Source organism: Pseudorca crassidens, chromosome 7 (genome assembly GCF_039906515.1).
Source record: "Pseudorca crassidens isolate mPseCra1 chromosome 7, mPseCra1.hap1, whole genome shotgun sequence".
Classification (NCBI taxonomy): Eukaryota; Metazoa; Chordata; class Mammalia; order Artiodactyla; family Delphinidae; genus Pseudorca; species Pseudorca crassidens.
Window position 1 is genome coordinate 56,327,247 of NC_090302.1, and position 20,900 is coordinate 56,348,146.

Below are 20,900 nucleotides of genomic sequence, written 5' to 3' on the forward strand. Positions count from 1 at the left end.
TTCATGGGTCCCATCATCCCCATGATATTAGTGAACCCGGCTCTGTGACTGCATCTCCTACCAACAGTCTGGGTAAGCAGAAAAGAGCCGCCACTGAACTTCTTAATGATCCTGCATATCCTTTCGACCAGTGCGTTCCTAATAGCTTGAAAAAATGACATGTACTCTGGGCCCTTCTTTGGCACATAATCATCTGAGAGTCTTTGGTTTCACATAATATAATCAATTCAGCATGGCTACTTCCTTCAGCCTCTTTATTCCCTACTCTGCTATCTTCTGGGAAACTCAGCAGTAGCCATCGTTCTTTCCAACCTTCTAAGAGTCACCTTAGAAGGTGACTTAGAGTCACACAGTTTGTCCTATACACTGGGGTCCTTGCCAAGGTGTTATATCTCATATTCCAAGAAAGTGCTTCTAAGTCAAAGAATTCTGCTTATCTCCTCTTACATTTGAGGCCCCTTGATCCAGCATCCTCGACATCAAACTTTGAGGGTATTACCCTGACAACTGCTCACACATGCTAGCTGATTCTTGCAATTTATTTGGTATATGGTCTCTTTCCTCCCTTACAGGCCCAGTCAACCCAACTGAATTATACTGAGATTTAACCCTATGACCAACCTAGTGACTAAGAGAGGAGAAGACGCAACTCCTCAGGGGAAAATATTATCTTAATGAATGAAAGGATAGGACTCTAGGCTGAGAAAGTGAAATTATTAAAAATAAATGAAGATGCTACAACTAAAATGTACAATAATGTTTTTAAAAAAATCACTGGATGTGCTAACAAGACAACTGGAGATGGCAGAAGAAAGAGTCAGTGAACTTGAAGACAGATTGATAGAAATTCAATCTGAAGAACAGGAAGAAATATGATAAAGGAAAAATAAATAATCTCTTGGACCTGTGGGACAATATCAAATGATCTAACGTGTGTAGTTAGAGTCTTAGAAGGAAAAGAGAGAAGGGGCGGACAAAATATTTTAAGAAATAATGGCCAAATATCTTAAATTTGGAATTCAACAAAAACATCAACATCGAAATCTGAGAAGTTCAGCAAACTCCAAGCAGGATAAAATACACATAAGGGTGCATATGTGTGCGTGTGCATGCACGTGTGCGCACGCACACACACATACACACACTCCTATGTATACCATAGTCAAACCGCTAAAAAAGAAAAGTTAAAAAACAAGTAACCAGAGAAAAGAGATACATTAACATACATAAGAACAACAATATAAAAAACAGTGTTGTCCAAACACAATGAAATGAAATCTTCAAGATACTGAAAGAAAAAAAAACAAAAGTTGCTCAGCCCTAATTCTATATTCAGCACAAATATCCATCATAAAAGATGGTTTTGGACCTTTCCCTTACACCATATATAAAAATTAACTGAAAATGGATCAAATACATAAATGTAAGAGCAAAACTATAAAACTCTTACTTCTTAGAACATTTTTCGGAGGTTGGAGACAAGATGGCAGAGTAGAAGGACTTGAGCTCAACTCCTCTCACAAAAACACCAGAATCACAACTAACTCTGAAGAACCATTGACAAAAAAGACTGGAACCCACAAAAACTGATATTCTACATCCAAAGACAAAGAAGAAGCCACAACAAGATGGTAGGACGGGTGTATACGTGATAAAAAGACAAATCCCATACCTGCTGGATGGGCGACCCACAAACTGGAAAATAAATGTATTGCAGAGTTTCTCCCACAGGAGTGAGAGTTCTGAGCCCCATGTCCAGCTCCTCAGCTGGGATATCTGACATTGAAAGGAGGAGCCCTCAGAGCATATGGCTTTGAAGGCCAGTGGGGCTTGATCACAGGAACTCCACAAGACTGGGGGAAACACAAATGCCACTCTTGGAGGGCGCACACAAGGTCTCGTGTGCACTGGGTCCCAGGGAAAAAGCAGTGACTTCATAGAAGCCTGGGCCAAACATACCTGCTGGTCTTGGAGGGTCTGCTGGGTAGGTGGGGAGCAGCTGTGGCTCACTGTAGGGACAAGGACACTGGTGGTGGAGGTACCGGGGAGTACTCATTGGTGTGAGCTCTCCTGGAGGCCACCTTTTCAGCACCAAGACCTGGCCCCAACCAACAGCCTGTAGGCTCTAGTGCTGGGACACCTTAGGCCAAACAACCAATAGGGCAGGAAAACAGCCTCATCCAGCATCAGACAGGCTGCCTAAACCTTCTTGAGCTCACAGCCACGTCTAAACACCCTGCCCTGAAATGGCCCTGCCCAGCAGAGGAACAACACCCAGTTCTACCCACCAGTGTGCAGGCATCAGTTCCTTCCACCAGGAAGCTTGCAGAAGCCTCTTAGACAAGCTTCACCAACCAGAGGGCAGACACCAGAAGCAAGAGGAACTACAACCCTGCAGCCTCGGAACAAAAACCGCAATCACAGAAAGTTAGACAAAATGAGATGACAAAGGAATATGTTTCAGATAAATGAACAAGTTGTTCCAAAAGAACAACTAAGTGAAGAGGAGAGAGGCAATCTACCCAAAAGAGAATTCAGAGTAATGATAGTAAAGATGATCCAAGATCTCAGAAAAAGAATGGAGGCACAGATTAAGAAGTTACAGGAAATATTTAACAAAGACCTAGAAGAACTAAAGAACAAACAAACAGAGATGAACAATACAATAACTGAAATGAAAAAAACATTAGACGGAATACATAGCAGAATAAATGAGGCAGAAGAATGGATAAGTGAGCTGGAAGACAGAATGGTGGAAATCACTGCTGCAGAACATAAAGCAAAAATGAAAATAAATGAGGACAGTTTAAGAGACCTCTGGGACAACATTAAATACATCAACATTCACATTATAGGGGTCCCAGAAGAAGAAGGGAGAAAGGGCCTGAGAAAATATTTGAAAAGATAATAGCTAAAAACTTCCCTAACATGGGAAAAGAAACAGTCACCAAAGTCCAGGAAGCACAGAGAGTCCCAGACAGGATAAACCCAAGGAGGATCATACCAAGACACATATTAATCAAACTGACAAAAATTAAATACAAAGAGAAAATATTAAAAGCAACAAGGGAAAGCCAACAAATAACATACTAGGGAATCCCCATAAGGTTATCAGCTGATTTTTCAGCAGAAATTCTGCAGGCCAGAAGGGAGTGGCATGATATATTTAAAGTGATGAAAGGGAAAAACCTACAACCAAGAATACTCTACCCAGCAAGAGTCTTGTTCAGATTTGATGGAGAAATCAAAAGCTTTATAGACAAACAAAAGCAAAGAGAATTCAGCACCAACACACCAGTTTTACAACAAATGCTAAAGAATTTCTCTAGGTGGAAAAGAAAAGCCCACAACTAGAAACAAGAAAATTATGAATGGGAAAGCCCATTAGTAAAGGCAAACATACAGTAAACGTAGGAAATTATCCACACACAAATATGATACCAAAACCAGCAACTGAGAAGACAGTAGAAATGCAGGATATTGGAAATGCATTTGAAATTAAAAGACCAGCAACTTAAAATCTTGTTCATATATAGACTGCTATATCAAAACCTCATGGTAACTGCAAGCTGAAAATCCACAATAGATATACATACAAAAAGAAAAAGGAATCCAAACATAGCATTAAATTTAGTCATCAAATAACAAGAGAACAAAAGAAGGGAGGGGAAAAAAGACCTTCAAAAACAAAGGCAAAACAATTAACAAAATTGCAATAAGAACACATAAAATGAGTGTGCTAATAACAGTACCTGCACCTTTATTGAGCTGTTGTGAAAATTAATGGAGTTAATACATGTACTACAGGGTTGGTGCTCGCTCAAGAACTAAGCAGCTGGACCTTGGGTGAGTCAGAAACTCCAGGGCTCAATTTATCTCTCGATAGGATAAAGGACACAAACTAAATCATTGCTATCAATGAAATCAATTTTTAAAAAATGGAGTGTAGTGATTCTGGCTGAGATAGAGGGGACCCAGGCTCTGTCTGCTAGCCTTGCCCTGTTCCCTCTCTATCTGGACACCGCAAGGAAGCCCATGGAGTTTGAAAGGGAATGAAACCCCATTATAAGATATAGACTGGCTCAATGAATACAGAAACAAGACCCATATATATGCTGTCTACAAGAACCCACTTTAGATCTAGGGACATATACAAACTGAAAGTGAGGGGATGGAAAAACGTATTCCATGCAAATAGAGATCAAAATAAAGCTGGAATAGCAATACTCGTATGAGACGAGATAGACGGTAAAATAAAGGCTGTTACAAGAGACACAGAATGACAATACACAATGATCAAGGAATCAATCCAAGAAGAAAATATAACAATTGTAAACATATATTCACCCAACATAGGAGCACCTCAATATATAAGGTGAATGCTAACAGCCATAAAAGGAGAAATTGACGGTAACACAATAATAGTGGGGGACTTTGAAACCCAACTTACATCAATGGACAGATCATCCAGAAAGAAAATCAGTAAGGAAACACAGGCCTTAAATGACACATTAGCCCAGATGGACTTAATTGATATTTATAGAGCATTCCATCCAAAAGCAGCAGAATACACATTCTTCTCAAGTGTGTATGGAATATTCTCCAGGATAGATCAGATGCTGGGCCACAAAGCAAGCCTCAGTAACTTTAAGAAAACTGAAATCATATCAAGAAACTTTTCCAACCACAATGCTATGAGATTAGAAATAAACTACAAGAGCAAAACTGCAAAAAACACAAACACATGGAAGTTAAACAATATGCTACTAAACAACGAATGACACACCGAAGAAATCAAAGAGGAAATCAAAAAATACCTAGAGACAAATGAAAATGCAAATACAATAATTCAAATCCTATGGGATGCAGCAAAAGCAGTTCGAAGAGGGGAATTATAGCAATACAAGCATACCTCAGGAAACAAGAAAAATCTCAAATAAACAACCTAAACCTACCCCTAAAGCAGCTAGAGAAAGAAGAACAAATGAAAGCCAAAGTTAGTAGAAGGAAAGAAATCATAAAGATCAGTGCAGAAATAAATGAAATAGAAACAAAGAAAACAATAGCAAAGATCAATAAAACTAAAAGATGGTTCTTTGAGAAGATAAACAAAACTGACAAACCTTTAGCCAGACTCAACAAGAAAAAGAGGGAGAGGACTCAAATCAATAAAATTAGAAATGAAAAAGAAGTTACAACTGACACCACAGAAATACAAAGGATCATAAGACACTACTACAAAAAAACTGTGTGACAATAAAATGGACAAATTCTTAGAAAGGTACAATCTCCCAAGACTGAACCAGAAAGAAATACAAAATCTGAATAGATGAATCACAAGTACTGAAATTGAAACTGTGATTTAAAAAATCCCAACTAACGAAAGTCCAGGACCAGTGGCTTCACAGGTGAATTCTATCAAACATTTAGAGAAGAGTTAACACCTATCCTCCTGAAACTATTCCAAAATATTTCAGAGGAAGGAACACTCCCAAACTCATTCTATGAGGCCAACATCACACTGATACCAAAACCAGACAAAGATACCACAAAGAAGGAAAATTACAAGCCAATATCACTGATGAATATAGACATAAGAATACTAAATGAAATACTAGCAAACCAAATCCAGTAATACATTAAAAGGATTATACACCATGATCAAGTGGGATTTATCCCAGGGATGCAAGGATTTTTCAACATCTGTGAATCAATCAGTGTGATACACCACAATAACAAATTGAAGAATAAAAACCATATCATCATCTTAATAGATGCAGAAAAAGCTTTTTTTTTTTTTTTTGCGGTACACGGGCCTCTCACTGTTGTGGCCTCTCCCATTGCAGAGCACAGGCTCCAGATGTGCAGGCTCAGTGGCCATGGCTCATGGGCCCAGCTGCTCCGCAGCATGTAGGATCCTCCCGGACCGGGGCATAAACCCATGTCCCCTGCAACAGCAGGTGGACTCTCAACCACCAGAAAAAGCTTTTGACAAAATTCAACATCCATTTATGATTAAAAACTCCAGAAAGTAGGCATAGAGGGAGCATAACTCAACATAATAAAGTCAACATATGACAATCCCACAGCTAATATCATTCTCCACAGTAAGAAGCTGAAAGCATTTTGTTTAAGATCAGGAACAAGACAAGGATGTCCACTCTCACCACTTTTTTTTTTCTTTTTTTAATGTGGTACACGGGCCTCTCACTGTTGTGGCCTCTCCCATTGCGGAGCACAGGCTCCGGACACGCAGGCTCAGCAGCCATGGCTCATGGGCCCAGCTGCTCCATGGCATGTGGGTTCTTCCTGGACCAGGACACGAACCCATGTCCCCTGCATCGGCAGGTGGACTCTCAACCACCAAGCCACCAGGGAAGCCCTCTCTCTCACCACTTTTATTCAACATAGTTTTGGAAATCCTAGCCATGGTTCATCAGAGGAAAAATAAATAAATAAATAAAAGGGATCCGAATTGGAAAAGAAGAAGTAAAACTGTCACTGTTTGCAGATGACATATTATACATAGAAGATCCTAAAGATGCTACTCAAAAACTATTAGAGCTCATTAATGAATTCAGTACCAATGGTATTTTTCACAGAACTAGAACAAAAAAATTTTTAATTTGTATGGAAAAACAAAAGACCTCAAATAGCCAAGGCAATCTGGGTAAAGAAAAACGGAGCTGGAGGAATCAGGCTCCCTGACTTCAGACTATACTACAAAGCTACAGTAACCAAAACAGTATGGTATGGGAATAAAAACAGGAATAAAGATCATTGGAACAGGATAGAAAGCCCAGAAATAAACCGACACACCTATGGTCAATTAATCTACAACAAAGGAGGCAAGAATATACAATGGAGAAAAGATAGTCTCTTCAATAAGCGATGCTGAGAAAACTGGACACCTACATGTAAAAGAATGAAATTAGAACATTTTTTAACACCATATGCAAAAATAAACTCAAAATGGATTAAAGACCTAAATGTAAGACCAGATACTATAAAATTCTTAGAGGAAAATATAGGCAAAACACTCTTTGACATAAATTGCTGAAATATCTTTTTGGATTCACCTCTTAGGGTAATTAAAATAAAAAGAAAAATAAACAAATGGGACCTAATTAAACTTAAAAGCTTTTGCACAGCAAAGGAAACCATAAGTAAAATGAAAAGACAACCCACAGAATGGGAGAAAATGTTTGCAAATGAGACCAACAAGGGGTTAATCACCAAAATATAGAAACAGTTCATGCAGCTCAATATACCAAAAAAAAAAAAACAACTCAATTAAAATATGGGCAGAAGATCTAAATAGACATTTCTCTGAAGAAGTCATACAGATGGCCAAAAAGCACATGAAAAAATGCTCAACATCTCTAATTATTAGAGAAATGCAAGTCAAAACTACAATAAGGTATCACCTTACACCAGTCAGAATGGCCATCATCAAAAAGTCTACAAACAATAAATGCTGGAGAGGGTGTGGAGAAAAGGGAACCCTCCTCCACTGTTGGTGGGAATATAAATTGGTACAGCCACTACTGAGAACAATATAGAGATTCCTTAAAAAACTAAAAATAGAGCTACCATATGATCCAGCAATCTCACACCTGGGCATATATCTGGAGAAAACCATAATTCAAAAAGATACATGCACCTCAATATTCAGAGTGGCACTATTTACGATAGGCAAGACATGGAAGCAGCCTAAATGCCCACTGATAAAGGAATGGATAAAGAAGATATGGTACATATACACAATGGAATTGTACTCAGCCATAAAAAGAATGAAATAATGCCATTTGCAGCAACATGGATGGACCTAGAGATTATCATACTAAGTGAAGTAAGTCAAACAGAGAAAGACAAATATCATATTATATCACTTATATGTGGAATCTAAAAAAATGATAAAAATGAACTTAATTACAAAACAGAAACAGACTCACAGACTTAGAAAACAAACTTATGGTTACCAAAGGGGAAAGGGGAGGGGGAGGGATAAATTAGGAGGTTGGGATTAACATATACACATTACTATAAAATAGATTATCAATAAGGACCTATTATATAGCACAGGGAACTCTACTCAGCATTCTGTAATAACCTGAATGGGAAAAGAATCTGAAAAAGAATATATATACAGGAAGTTGGCGGAAGAGTAAGACGCGGAGATCACCTTCCTCTCCACAGATACACCAGAAATACATCTACACGTGGAACAACTCCTACGGAGCACCTACTGAACGCTGGCAGAAGACCTCAGACCTCCCAAAAGGCAAGGAACCCCCCACGTACCTGGTTAGGGCAAAAGAAAAAACTGAACAGAGACAAAAGGATACGGACGGGTCCTGCACCAGCGGGAGAGAGCTGTGAAGGAGGAAAAGTGTCCACACACTAGGAAGCCCCTTCGCGGGTGGAGACTTCGGGAGGCGGAGTGGGGGAGCTTGGGAGCCGCGGAGGAGAGCACAGCAACAGGGGTGCGGAGGGCAAAGCGGACAGATTCCAGCGCAGAGGATCGGGCCGACCGGCACTCACCAGCCGAGAGGCTTGTCTGCTCGCCCGCCGGGGCGGGCGGGACTGGGAGCTGAGGCTCCGGCTTTTATCGGAGCGCCGGGAGAGGACTGAGGTTGGCAGCGTGAACACAGCCTGCAGGGCGTTGGTGCGCCGCGGCTGGCCGGGAGAGAGTCCGGGGAGGGGTCTGGACCTGCCAAAGAGGCAAGAGACTTTTACGTCCCTCTTTGTTTCCTGGTGCACGAGGAGAGGGGATTAAGAACGCTGCTTGAGAGAGCTCCAGGGACGGGCGCGAGCCGCGGCTAAGAGTGCGGAGCCCAGAGACGGACATGAGACGCTAGGGCCGCTGCTGCCGCCACCAAGAAGCCTGTGTGCGAACACAGGTCACTAGCCACACGCCCTTCCGGGGAGCCTGTGCAGCCCGCCATTGCCAGGGTCCCGGGATCCAGGGACGGCTCCCCCGGGAGAGCGCACGGCGCGCCTCAGGCTGCAGCGTCACGCCGGCCTCTGCCGCTGCAGGCCCGCCCCGCACTCCGTGACCCTCCCTAGCCCCCGGCCTGGGTGAGCCAGAGCCTCCGAATCAGCGGCTCCTTTAACCCCGTCCTGTCTGAGCAAAGAACAGACGCCCTCCGGCGACCTACACGCACAGGCGGGGCCAAATCCAAAGCTGAGCCCCTGGGAACTGTGAGAACAAAGAAGAGAAAGGGAAATCTCTCCCAGCAGCCTCAGAAGCAGCGGATTAAAGCTCCACAATCAACTTGATATACCCTGCATCTGTGGAATACCTGAATAGACAACGAATCATCCCAAATTAAGGAGCCCTGTGGACGAAAGGCTCTTGGTGCTGCAGCCAGGAGTCAGTGCTGTGCCTCTGAGGTGGGAGAGCCAACTTCAGGACACTGGTCCACAAGAGGCCTCCCAGCTGCACATAATATCAAACAGCAAAAATCTCCGAGAGATCTCCATCTCAATGCCAGCACCCAGCTTCACTCAACGACCAGCAAGCTACAGTGCTGCACACCCTATGCCAAACAACTAGCAAGACAGGAACACAACCCTACCCATTAGCAGAGAGGCTGCCCAAAATCATAATAAGTCTACAGACACCTCAAAACACACCACCAGACGTGGACCTGCCCACCAGAAAGACAAGATCCAGCCTCATCCACCAGAACACAGGCACTAGTAGCCTCCACCAGGAAGCCTACACAACCCACTGAACCAACCTTAGCCACTGGGGACAGACACAAAAAACAACAGGAACTACGAACCTTCAGCCTGCAAAAAAGGAGACCCCAAACACAGTAAGATAAGCAAAATGAAAAGACAGAAAAACACACAGCAGATGAAGGAGCAAGATAAAAACCCACCAGACCTAACAAATGAAGAGGAAATAGGCAGTCTACCTGAAAAAGAATTCAGAATAATGATAGTAAGGTTGATCCGAAATCTTGGAGATAGAATGGACAATAGAACGGACAAATTGCAAGAATCAGTTAACAAGGACCTAGAAGAACTAAAGATGAAACAAGCAACGATGAACAACACAATAAATGAAATTAAAAGTACTCTAGATGGGATCAATAGCAGAATAACTGAGGCAGAAGAACGGATAAGTGACCTGGAAGATAAAATAGTGGAAATAACTACTGCAGAGCAGAATAAAGAAAAAAGAATGAAAAGAACTGAGGACAGTCTCAGAGACCTCTGGGACAACATTAAACGCACCAACATTCGAATTATAGGGGTTCCAGAAGAAGAAGAGAAAAAGAAAGGGACTGAGAAAATATTTGAAGAGATTATAGTTGAAAACTTCCCTAATATGGGAAAGGAAATAGTTAATCAAGTCCAGGAAGCACAGAGAGTCCCATACAGGATAAATCCAAGGAGAAATACGCCAAGACACATATTAATCAAACTGTCAAAAATTAAATACAAAGAAAACATATTAAAAGCAGCAAGGGAAAAACAACAAATAACACACAAGGGAATCCCCATAAGGTTAACAGCTGATCTTTCAGCAGAAACTCTGCAAGCCAGAAGGGAGTGGCAGGACATATTGAAAGTGTTGAAGGAGAAAAACCTGCAACCAAGATTACTCTACCCAGCAAGGATCTCATTCAGATTTGATGGAGAAATTAAAACCTTTACAGACAAGCAAAAGCTGAGAGAGTTCAGCACCACCAAACCAGCTCTACAACAACTGCTAAAGGAACTTCTCTAGGCAAGAAACACAAAAGAAGGAAAGGACCTACAATACCGAACCCAAAACAATTAAGAAAATGGGAATAGGAACACACATATCGATAATTACCTTAAATGTAAACGGACTAAATGCTCCCACCAAAAGACACAGATTGACTGAATGGATACAAAAACAAGACCCATATATTTGCTGTCTACAAGAGACCCACTTCAGACCTAGAGACACATACAGACTGAAAGTAAGGGGATGGAAAAAGGTATTTCATGCAAATGGAAACCAAAAGAAAGCTGGAGTAGCAATTCTCATATCAGACAAAATAGACTTTAAAACAAAGACTATTAGAAGAGACAAAGAAGGACACTACATAATGATCAAGGGATCAATCCAAGAGGAAGATATAACAATTGTAAATATTTATGCACCCAACATAGGTGCACCTCAATACATAAGGCAAATACTGACAACCATAAAAGGGGAAATCGACAGTAACACATTCATAGTACGGGACTTTAACACCCCACTTTCACCAATGGACAGATCATCCAAAATGAAAATAAATAAGGAAACACAAGCTTTAAATGATACATTAAACAGGATGGAGTTAATTGATAATTATAGGACATTCCATCCAAAAACAACAGAATACACGTTTTTCTCAAGTGCTCATGGAACATTCTCCAGGATAGATCATATCTTGGGTCACAAATCAAGCCTTGGTAAATTTAAGAAAATTGAAATTGTATCAAGTATCTTTTCTGACCACAACGCCAGGAGACTAGATATCAATTACAGGAAAAGATCTGTAAAAAATACAAACACATGGAGGCTAAACAATACACTACTTAATAATGAAGTGATCACTGAAGAAATGAAAGAGGAAATCAAAAAATACCTAGAAACAAATGACAATGGAGACACAACGACCCAAAACCTGTGGGATGCAGCAAAAGCAGTTCTAAGGGGGAAGTTTATAGCAATACAAGCCCACCTTAAGAAGCAGGAAACATCTCGAATAAACAACCTAACCTTGCACCTCAAGCAATTAGAGAAAGAAGAACAAAAAAACCCCAAAGCTAGCAGAAGGAAAGAAATCATAAAAATCAGATCAGAAATAAATGAAAAAGAAATGAAGGAAACAATAGCAAAGATCAATAAAACTAAAAGCTGGTTCTTTGAGAAGATAAACAAAATAGATAAACCACTAGCCAGACTCATCAAGAAAAAAAGGGAGAAGACTCAAATCAATAGAATTAGAAATGAAAAAGGAGAGGTAACAACTGACACTGCAGAAATAAAAGAGATCATGAGAGATTACTACAAGCAACTCTATGCCAATAAAATGGACAATCTGGAAGAAATGGACAAATTCTTAGAAATGCACAACCTGCCAAGACTGAATCAGGAAGAAATAGAAAATATGAACAGACCAATCACAAGCACTGAAATTGAAACTGTGATTAAAAATCTTCCAACAAACAAAAGCCCAGGACCAGATGGCTTCACAGGCGAATTCTATCAAACATTTAGAGAAGAGCTAACACCTATCCTTCTCAAACTCTTCCAAAATATAGCAGAGGGAGGAACACTCCCAAACTCCTTCTACGAGGCCACCATCACCTTGATACCAAAACCAGACAAGGATGTCACAAAGAAAGAAAACTACAGGCCAATATCACTGATGAACATAGATGCAAAAATCCTCAACAAAATACTAGCAAACAGAATCCAACAGCACATGAAAAGGATCATACACCATGATCAAGTGGGGTTTATTCCAGGAATGCAAGGATTCTTCAATATACGCAGATCTATCAATGTGATAAACCATATTAACAAACTGAAGGAGAAAAACCATATGATCATCTCAATAGATGCAGAGAAAGCTTTTGACAAAATTCAACACCCATTTATGATAAAAACCCTGCAGAAAGTAGGCATAGAGGGAACTTTCCTCAACATAATAAAGGCCATATATGACAAGCCCACAGCAAACATCATCCTCAATGGTGAAAAACTGAAAGCATTTCCACTAAGATCAGGAACAAGACAAGGTTGCCCACTCTCACCACTCTTATTCAACATAGTTTTGGAAGTTTTAGCCACAGCAATCAGAGAAGAAAAGGAAATAAAAGGAATCCAAATCGGAAAAGAAGAAGTAAAGCTGTCACTGTTTGCAGATGACATGATCCTATACATAGAGAATCCTAAAGATGCTACCAGAAAACTACTAGAGCTAATCAATGAATTTTGTAAAGTGGCAGGATACAAAATTAATGCACAGAAATCTCTGGCATTCCTATATACTAATGATGAAAAATCTGAAAGTGAAATCAAGAAAACACTCCCATTTACCATTGCAACAAAAAGAATAAAATATCTAGGAATAAACCTACCTAAGGAGACAAAAGATCTGTATGCAGAAAATTATAAGACACTGATGAAAGAAATTAAAGATGATACAAATAGATGGAGAGATATACCATGTTCTTGGATTGGAAGAATCAACATTGTGAAAATGACTCTACTACCCAAAGCAATCTATAGATTCAATGCAATCCCTCTCAAACTACCACTGGCATTTTTCACAGAACTAGAACAAAAAATTTTGCAATTTGTATGGAAACACAAAAGACCCCGAATAGCCAAAGCAATCTTGAGAACGAAAGAAGGAACTGGAGGAATCAGGCTCCCAGACTTCAGACTATACTACAAAGCTACAGTTATCAAGACGGTATGGTACTGGCACAAAAACAGAAAGATCAATGGAACAGGATAGAAAGCCCAGAGATAAACCCACGCACATATGGTCACCTTATCTTTGACAAAGGAGGCAGAAATGTACAGTGGAGAAAGGACAGCCTATTCAATAAGTGGTGCTGGGAAAACTGGACAGCTACATGTAAAAGTATGAGATTAGATCACTCCCTAACACCATACACAAAAATAAGCTCAAAATGGATTAAAGACCTAAATGTAAGGCCAGAAACTATCAAACTCTTAGAGGAAAACATAGGCAGAACACTCTATGACATAAAATCACAGCAAGGTCCTTTTTGACCCACCTCCTAGAGAAATGGAAATAAAAACAAAAGTAAACAAATGGGACCTAATGAAACTTAAAAGCTTTTGCGCAGCAAAGGAAACCATAAAGAAGACCAAAAGACAACCCTCAGAATGGGAGAAAATATTTGCAAATGAAGCAACGGACAAAGGATTAATCTCCAAAATTTATAAGCAGCTCATGCAGCTCAATAACAAAAAAACAAACAACCCAATCCAAAAATGGGCAGAAGACCTAAATAGACATTTCTCCAAAGAAGATATACAGAGTGCCAACAAACACATGAAAGAATGCTCAACATCACTAATCATTAGAGAAATGCAAATCAAAACTACAATGAGATATCATCTCACACCAGTCAGAATGGCCATCATCAAAAAATCTAGAAACAATAAATGCTGGAGAGGGTGTGGAGAAAAGGGAACCCTCTTGCACTGTTGGTGGGAATGTAAATTGATACAGCCACTGTGGAGAACAGTATGGAGGTTCCTTAAAAAGCTACAAATAGAACTACCATATGACCCAGCAATCCCACTACTGGGCATATACCCTGAGAAAACCATAATTCAAAAAGAGTCATGTACCAAAATGTTCATTGCAGCTCTATTTACAATAGCCCAGAGATGGAAACAACCTAAGTGTCCATCATCGGATGACTGGATAAAGAAGATGTGGCACATATATACAATGGAATATTACTCAGCCATAAAAAGAGACGAAATTGAGCTATTTGTAATGAGGTGGATAGACCTAGAGTCTGTCATACAGAGTGAAGTAAGTCAGAAAGAGAGAGACAAATACCGTATGCTAACACATATATATGGAATTTAAAAAAAAATGTCATGAGAAACCTAGGGGTGAAACAGGAATAAAGACACAGACTTACTAGAGAATGGACTTGAGGCTATGGGGAGGGGGAAGGGTAAACGGTGACAAAGCGATAAAGAGGCATGGACATATATACACTACCAAAAGTAAGGTAGTTAGCTAGTGGGAAGCAGCCGCATAGCACAGGGAGATCAGCTCGGTGCTTTGTGACCGCCTGGAGGGGTGGGATAGGGAGGGTGGGAGGGAGGGAGACGCAAGCGGGAAGAGATATGGGAATATATGTATATATATAACTGATTCATTTTGTTGTGAAGCTGAAACTAACATACCATTGTAAAACAATTATACTCCAATAAAGATGTTAAAAAAAAAAGAATATATATGTATAACTGAATCACTTTGCTGTACACCTGAAACTAATACAACATTGTAAATCCCAATATAAAATTAAAAATTTTATAAACACTTAGAAGAAAACACAGAGAAAAGTTTTCATCAGACTGGATTTGGTGATAACTTGAATATGACACCAAAACAAAGGCAACTAAAGAAAAAAAATAGATAAGTTGAACTTCATAAGCTGAAATTCTCAACTTTTGTGCATGAAAGAACACTATCAAGAGAGTGAAAAGACAGCCCACGGAATGAGAGAAAATATTTGCAAGTCATATCTGATAAGGGATAATTTCCAGAATATATAAAGGACTCCTACACTCAACAACAAAAAAACCCAATTCAAAAATGTGCAAGGAACTTGAATAGGCATTTCTTCAGAAAAGATATGCAAATGACTAATAAGCTCTTGAAAAAATGCTCAACATCACTAGTCATTAGGAAAATGCAAAACAAAACCACAGTGAGAGACCACTTCACACCCATTGAGATGGCTATTATGCAAAAAAAAAAAAAAAAAAAAAAGGAAATAACAAGGGCTGACAAAGATGCAAAGATGTTAAGAAATTGGAACCTTGGTACATTGCTGTTGGAAATGTAAAATGGTACAGCTGTTCTGGAAAACAATGTAGTCGTTCCTCAAAAAGTTCAACATGGAAAACAATGTAGTCGTTCCTCAAAAAGTTCAACATAGAATTACCATATGATCCAGCAATTCACTCCTTAGTATATATCCCCCAAAACTGAAAGTAGAGACTCAAACACATACTTGCACACCAATGTTCATAGCAGTGTTATTCACCATAGCCAAAAGTGGAAACAATCCAAATATCCATCAGTAGATGAAGTGTTAAAAAAAATGTGGTATATACATACAATTAAATATTTTTAGCCTTAAATGAAATTCTGACACGTGTGACAACATGGATGAACCTTGAAAACATGCTAAATGAAATGAGACAAATATTGCATGATTTCACTTATATGAGGTACATAGAACAGGCAAATTCATGGAGACAGAGAGTGTAATAGAAGTTATCAGGGGCTGGAGGGAGGGGAAAATAGCAGTTATTGTTTAATGGGTACAAAACTTCTGTTTGGGATGATGAAAAAGTTCTGTAAATGGACAGTGGTGATGGATGCACAACTTTGTGAATGTACTTGTTGCTACCGAATTGTACACTTAAAAGTGGTTAAAATTATGTATATTTTACCACAGTAAAAAATGTTTTAAAAAAGGTAAAAAATTAAAAAGAGTTGGGCTTCCCTGGTGGCACAGTGGTTGAGAGTCCGCCTGCCAATGCAGGGGACACGGGTTCGTGCCCCGGTCCGGGAAGATCCCACACGCCGCGGAGCGGCTGGGCCCGTGAGCCATGGCCGCTGAGCCTGCGCATCCGGAGCCTGTGCTCCACAACGGGAGAGGCCACAACAGCAAGAGGCCCGCGTACTGCAAAAAAAAAAAAAAATTAAAAAAAAAAAAATTAAAAAGAGTAAAATAAACATCTTCAAACAAATGAAAACTTCAAGAATTCATCATGCACTGTACTTGAAGCTTTATCTGTACTGTTTTCTTTACATACTAATTCTATAAAGAAGATAAAAATTTCTATTGTACAGATGAGGAGACAAAGCCTTAAAAGATTGACTTGCCTGAGATCAAAGAGCTAGTAAGTAGGCAAATAGTGATTTAAACCCATGTTTGCATGTTTCTAAACACATGAACTTTCCACTACATTATTTTTTTTAATTAGGCTGCAAATTCCTAAAGGGATTCCATGATACCTTTACTTTCTCTGATTTTACAATAACCCTCCCTTGACTTCTAATCACCTCCAGTAGCCCATAGTGTTCTTGATTGAAAATGTTAATACAATTTATTATTCTTAACAGAAATTTCAAATACTCAGAAGATTCCAGGTAATATGTACATTATAGACAAAGAATTCACCATTTTATATCAAAAGTTTATTTCTCATTTTAAAGCTTTTTTTCAAAATGTAAATCTATTTTTACCGTAAATAAAATCCATGCTGATTGTTAAAAATGATTTTAAACGTGCAGACAAGTGAATAAAAGTGTGTGCCCTTATAATCTTACTCCCTAGAGATAAGTCCCGAAAGCATCATTTTGAAAATTTGATTATTTCAATTTTGTTTCAACTTTATTTAGTTTTGTGAATTTTTCATAATAATTGAATAATTAATTTTTTTTTGTTTCAGTCCCTCTGATTCGAGTTAGCAAATAATGACTGAAACAAAAATGTTAAAGTTATAACTCAAAGTGTACAAAACTAAGTAATTATAAAAACACTAAGTTTTGTCAGGTTTTAGCCTTTATACTTCTGAGGTTATCGAAGCTTAAAAACTTCACAAAGTCAATATTACAACTTTAACTGATTTTTTTTTATTCTTTTATACTTTGGCCTTGCCACACAGCACATGGGATCTTAGCTCCCCAGCCAGGTATCAAACCCATGTTCCCTGCATTGGAAGTGCAGAGTCTTAACCACTGGACTTATTTATCTAACTTATCTTCTTAACCACAGCATAGTGTCTTTTGAATGAACATGCCACAATCCAAGGTCTCAGGGGGGTTCACTTTTTCTATCTTTATGAGCCCCCAAATTGCTCCCTTTATTTCTCCTTTAACTGGGGAAAGGGGTTTGGCTAAGCTGGGACATGCGTTTTGGAGATGCGAGGATCTTGGTTGGGCTGGAAAAATAATGAACTACAAGAAGTTCTCCCAAGACATGAGACCCACACACGTTCCTGCTCATGTGAGCATGATGAGAGAATTTCATTCTTCCTTTACCTCTGAATTGGAGGAATTTGCCACAGGAATCTGCCTAGCTCATATACTGCCTATGCTGGAGGGAGGTTGACAGGAGCATGAATGACACTTGTGAGTGGATTCATGGAATCACCCTCCTGGCTGCCCCCACTTTAAAAAGAGGTACAGCAGTCCAGAATGCTTTTGCTAAACTAGGAGTCCACACTCTCTCAGCAGATTCTAAAAGCACAAAAAATTGTTTTAAGAATCTCTCACACCAGACTTAGCTAAGTGAATCCTGCAGTCCACAGGCCCTGATATAACTCAGGAACCACTTGAGTTTTACTTGATCAACAGTTCAGAACTAAATCTGACAAATTGAGCATCAGTAAGGATAATAACTGCAGTGTACTGAAACATATTGAATGTGTTTAGAACTGTGAATTCATAATCATGCAAAAACTAGTTTTAATTGTTCACCTTTGAAAGATGGTAAAGAACTTTATTTTGAAAATTGGCAAATAAAGAGAAAAATCGAGCATTTATCCTGCCTTTACAATACAGACTATGTGATTGGATAACTAAAGAGCAGATGAGGAAAAGTTTCTCTTGACACGATATTCCAACAAATAAATGAAGAAGGAATGACAGAACTGGAAAACAACATGTTGCATATCTAATGAATTAAGGATGTAAGCATTCAGCATCAATGGCTATTAACAACTCAAAGTAACCATTATGTGCCTCTTGTTGCACAAAGCCATCTGTGAAGCAGTCTCCACTCCAAAAAAAAAATCAAACTTGATTTAGATTGTCCTTTAGATCCAAGTACCAATTATAGGAAATATAGAGGACAGAGATGCACACTTGGATGATAAAGCTAGAAATAAAAGTAAGAAAGCAATTACCAAAAAGGTTAGTTAGGAAAGTGGTTGTTTTTAGTGGGGACTTAATAGGCTCTCATGGAGAGCTTCTGGGTTGGCTGGCAAGGTTGTATTTCCTTTCATGGGTAGTGGTTAAAGGGTTGTTTGATTCATTAAATGGTACATTTGTTTTTCCTGCGGATGTGTTAAGTGAAAACGTTCCAAACATTTAAAAATCATTAAGTTTGAAGAAGGTTATGGCAGATCAAGCTTTACATTGATATGTACAATAAGGGAGCAGAGCCAAGAATCATTTCCAGGTGGGCAGGGTGGAGAGAGTGGGAACAGGGTAGACAGAAGCACCATATTCCAAGCCTTCTTCTACAAAGCAAACAGCAATTTCAGCACTTACTGGGAAACAGCCAAGATCTCCAGCTGTCAACCTAATAAGGCTGTGGCTTCCATCAAGAATCACATTCCTGCTGTGGAAACAGCTTAGCAGTTTCTCAAAAAATTAAACATAGAATTATCATATGATTTAGCAATTCTAGTGCTAAAGAATTGAAAACAGTTTCTTAAACAAATATATGTATACACTGTTCATAGCACCACTATTCAGTGTAGCTGAAAGGTGGAAACAACCCAAATGTCCATCAATGGATGAATGGATAAACAAATTGTGGTACTGACACACAGTGGAATGTTATTCAGCTATATAAAGGAATGAAGTACTGATACATGTTACAATGCAGGTGTACCTTGAAAGCATTATGCTAAGGGAAAGCAGCCAGACATAAAGGGTCATATACTGTATGATTCCATTTATACGAAATATCCAGAACAGGAAAATCCATAGAGACAGAAAGAAGACTGATGGTGACAGAGGCTGAGGGAACAGGGAATGGGAAGTAGCTCCTTAATGGATATGGGGTTTCCATTTGGAATGATGAAAATGTTTGGGCACTAGATACAGGTGGTGGTTGCACAACAGCACAGATTTACTTAAATGCCACTGAACTATACACTTAAAAATGGTCATGGTGGTAAATTTCAGTTATGTGTATTTTGCCAAAATTTAAAAAAAATTTTAATTTTACTATTTAGTTTTATGTTACATGAACTTCAGTAATAAAAAACAAATAACCACATTGCTTCATTTACTTGATGTCCGCTGCATACTCCTCCTGTGCCAGACACTATGCACATGAAAGAGAAATAACCCCAGGATGCAAGGTGCTCACAGTCTAGTCTGAGGTCAGACAGATGGAGTGCATATGAATCCCAGTGCATAAAAGTGGTTGTGTAAGAAGTAAAACTTGTTTTATTTTTCTCTCATTCAACCTAGTTTTTATTTGAGTCTTTTATTTCACTGAGGTGGCAGAAACACAATTTTATCAGATTTGGAGTTTTCACCTCCTTTTTCCAGAGCTGTATCTAAATTCCTGGCACTTACATAATGCAAAGCTATGGAGGATGGAGTGGGCACAGTCGGGTCTCCAGTCTCTTCCTCCCTGATAGCTGCAGAGGTATCTAGAAACCAAACAGTCTGCTGGACCAGAAACACTGGTGCTGACATAATATGGTGATAACAACAGCTTATCTTTACATAGTGCTTATTATGTGCCAGGAGTTATCCAAACACTATGCAAACACTGTTTAATTTAAACAGCAACCCTTCAAGGTAGTACTCTCTTTATCCCTGTTTTATAGATGAGAAAGTCAAAGGACATAGAAGCTACATGATTTGCATAAGGTCACACAGGCTGGTAAATGGCAGAGCTGATATTGGAACCCAGGCTGCAGAGTCTACATGTTTAACAAGTACTTATTACTATCCCTTGCGCCAGTCAGTGTGGCTCCCTCTAGGAGGTCAGCTTGCCCTGCTGCTTCCCTGACATACTTGGAGCCTCAAGAATCTTTCTGTTACCTCTATTTGGCCTCTTGTTCTAGGTGTGCTGTTTGCTGTCCAGATACTCTGCCCTTCAACTCTCATCCACTTCCTTCTCTTTTTCTCCTTCTGTCCCTGAGGAATCCTTTTCTAAGGTCTAGGAGAAAGTCCCTCACTCTATCAATTTTGCTGTTTTCCCTAAACATTTTGTTTCATTTTCATACTTTGAGTTTTTAGAAACCAAATCAAGAAATAGACTCAAATTTTATGTATGGGGGGGTGGGGGGAGGACAGAGTGGGGGTTAGGATGGCAGGAAGAGAAGGGAAGAAGAAAAGCAGAAATATCAAATGGAAAAAGAAGCTACATAAAAA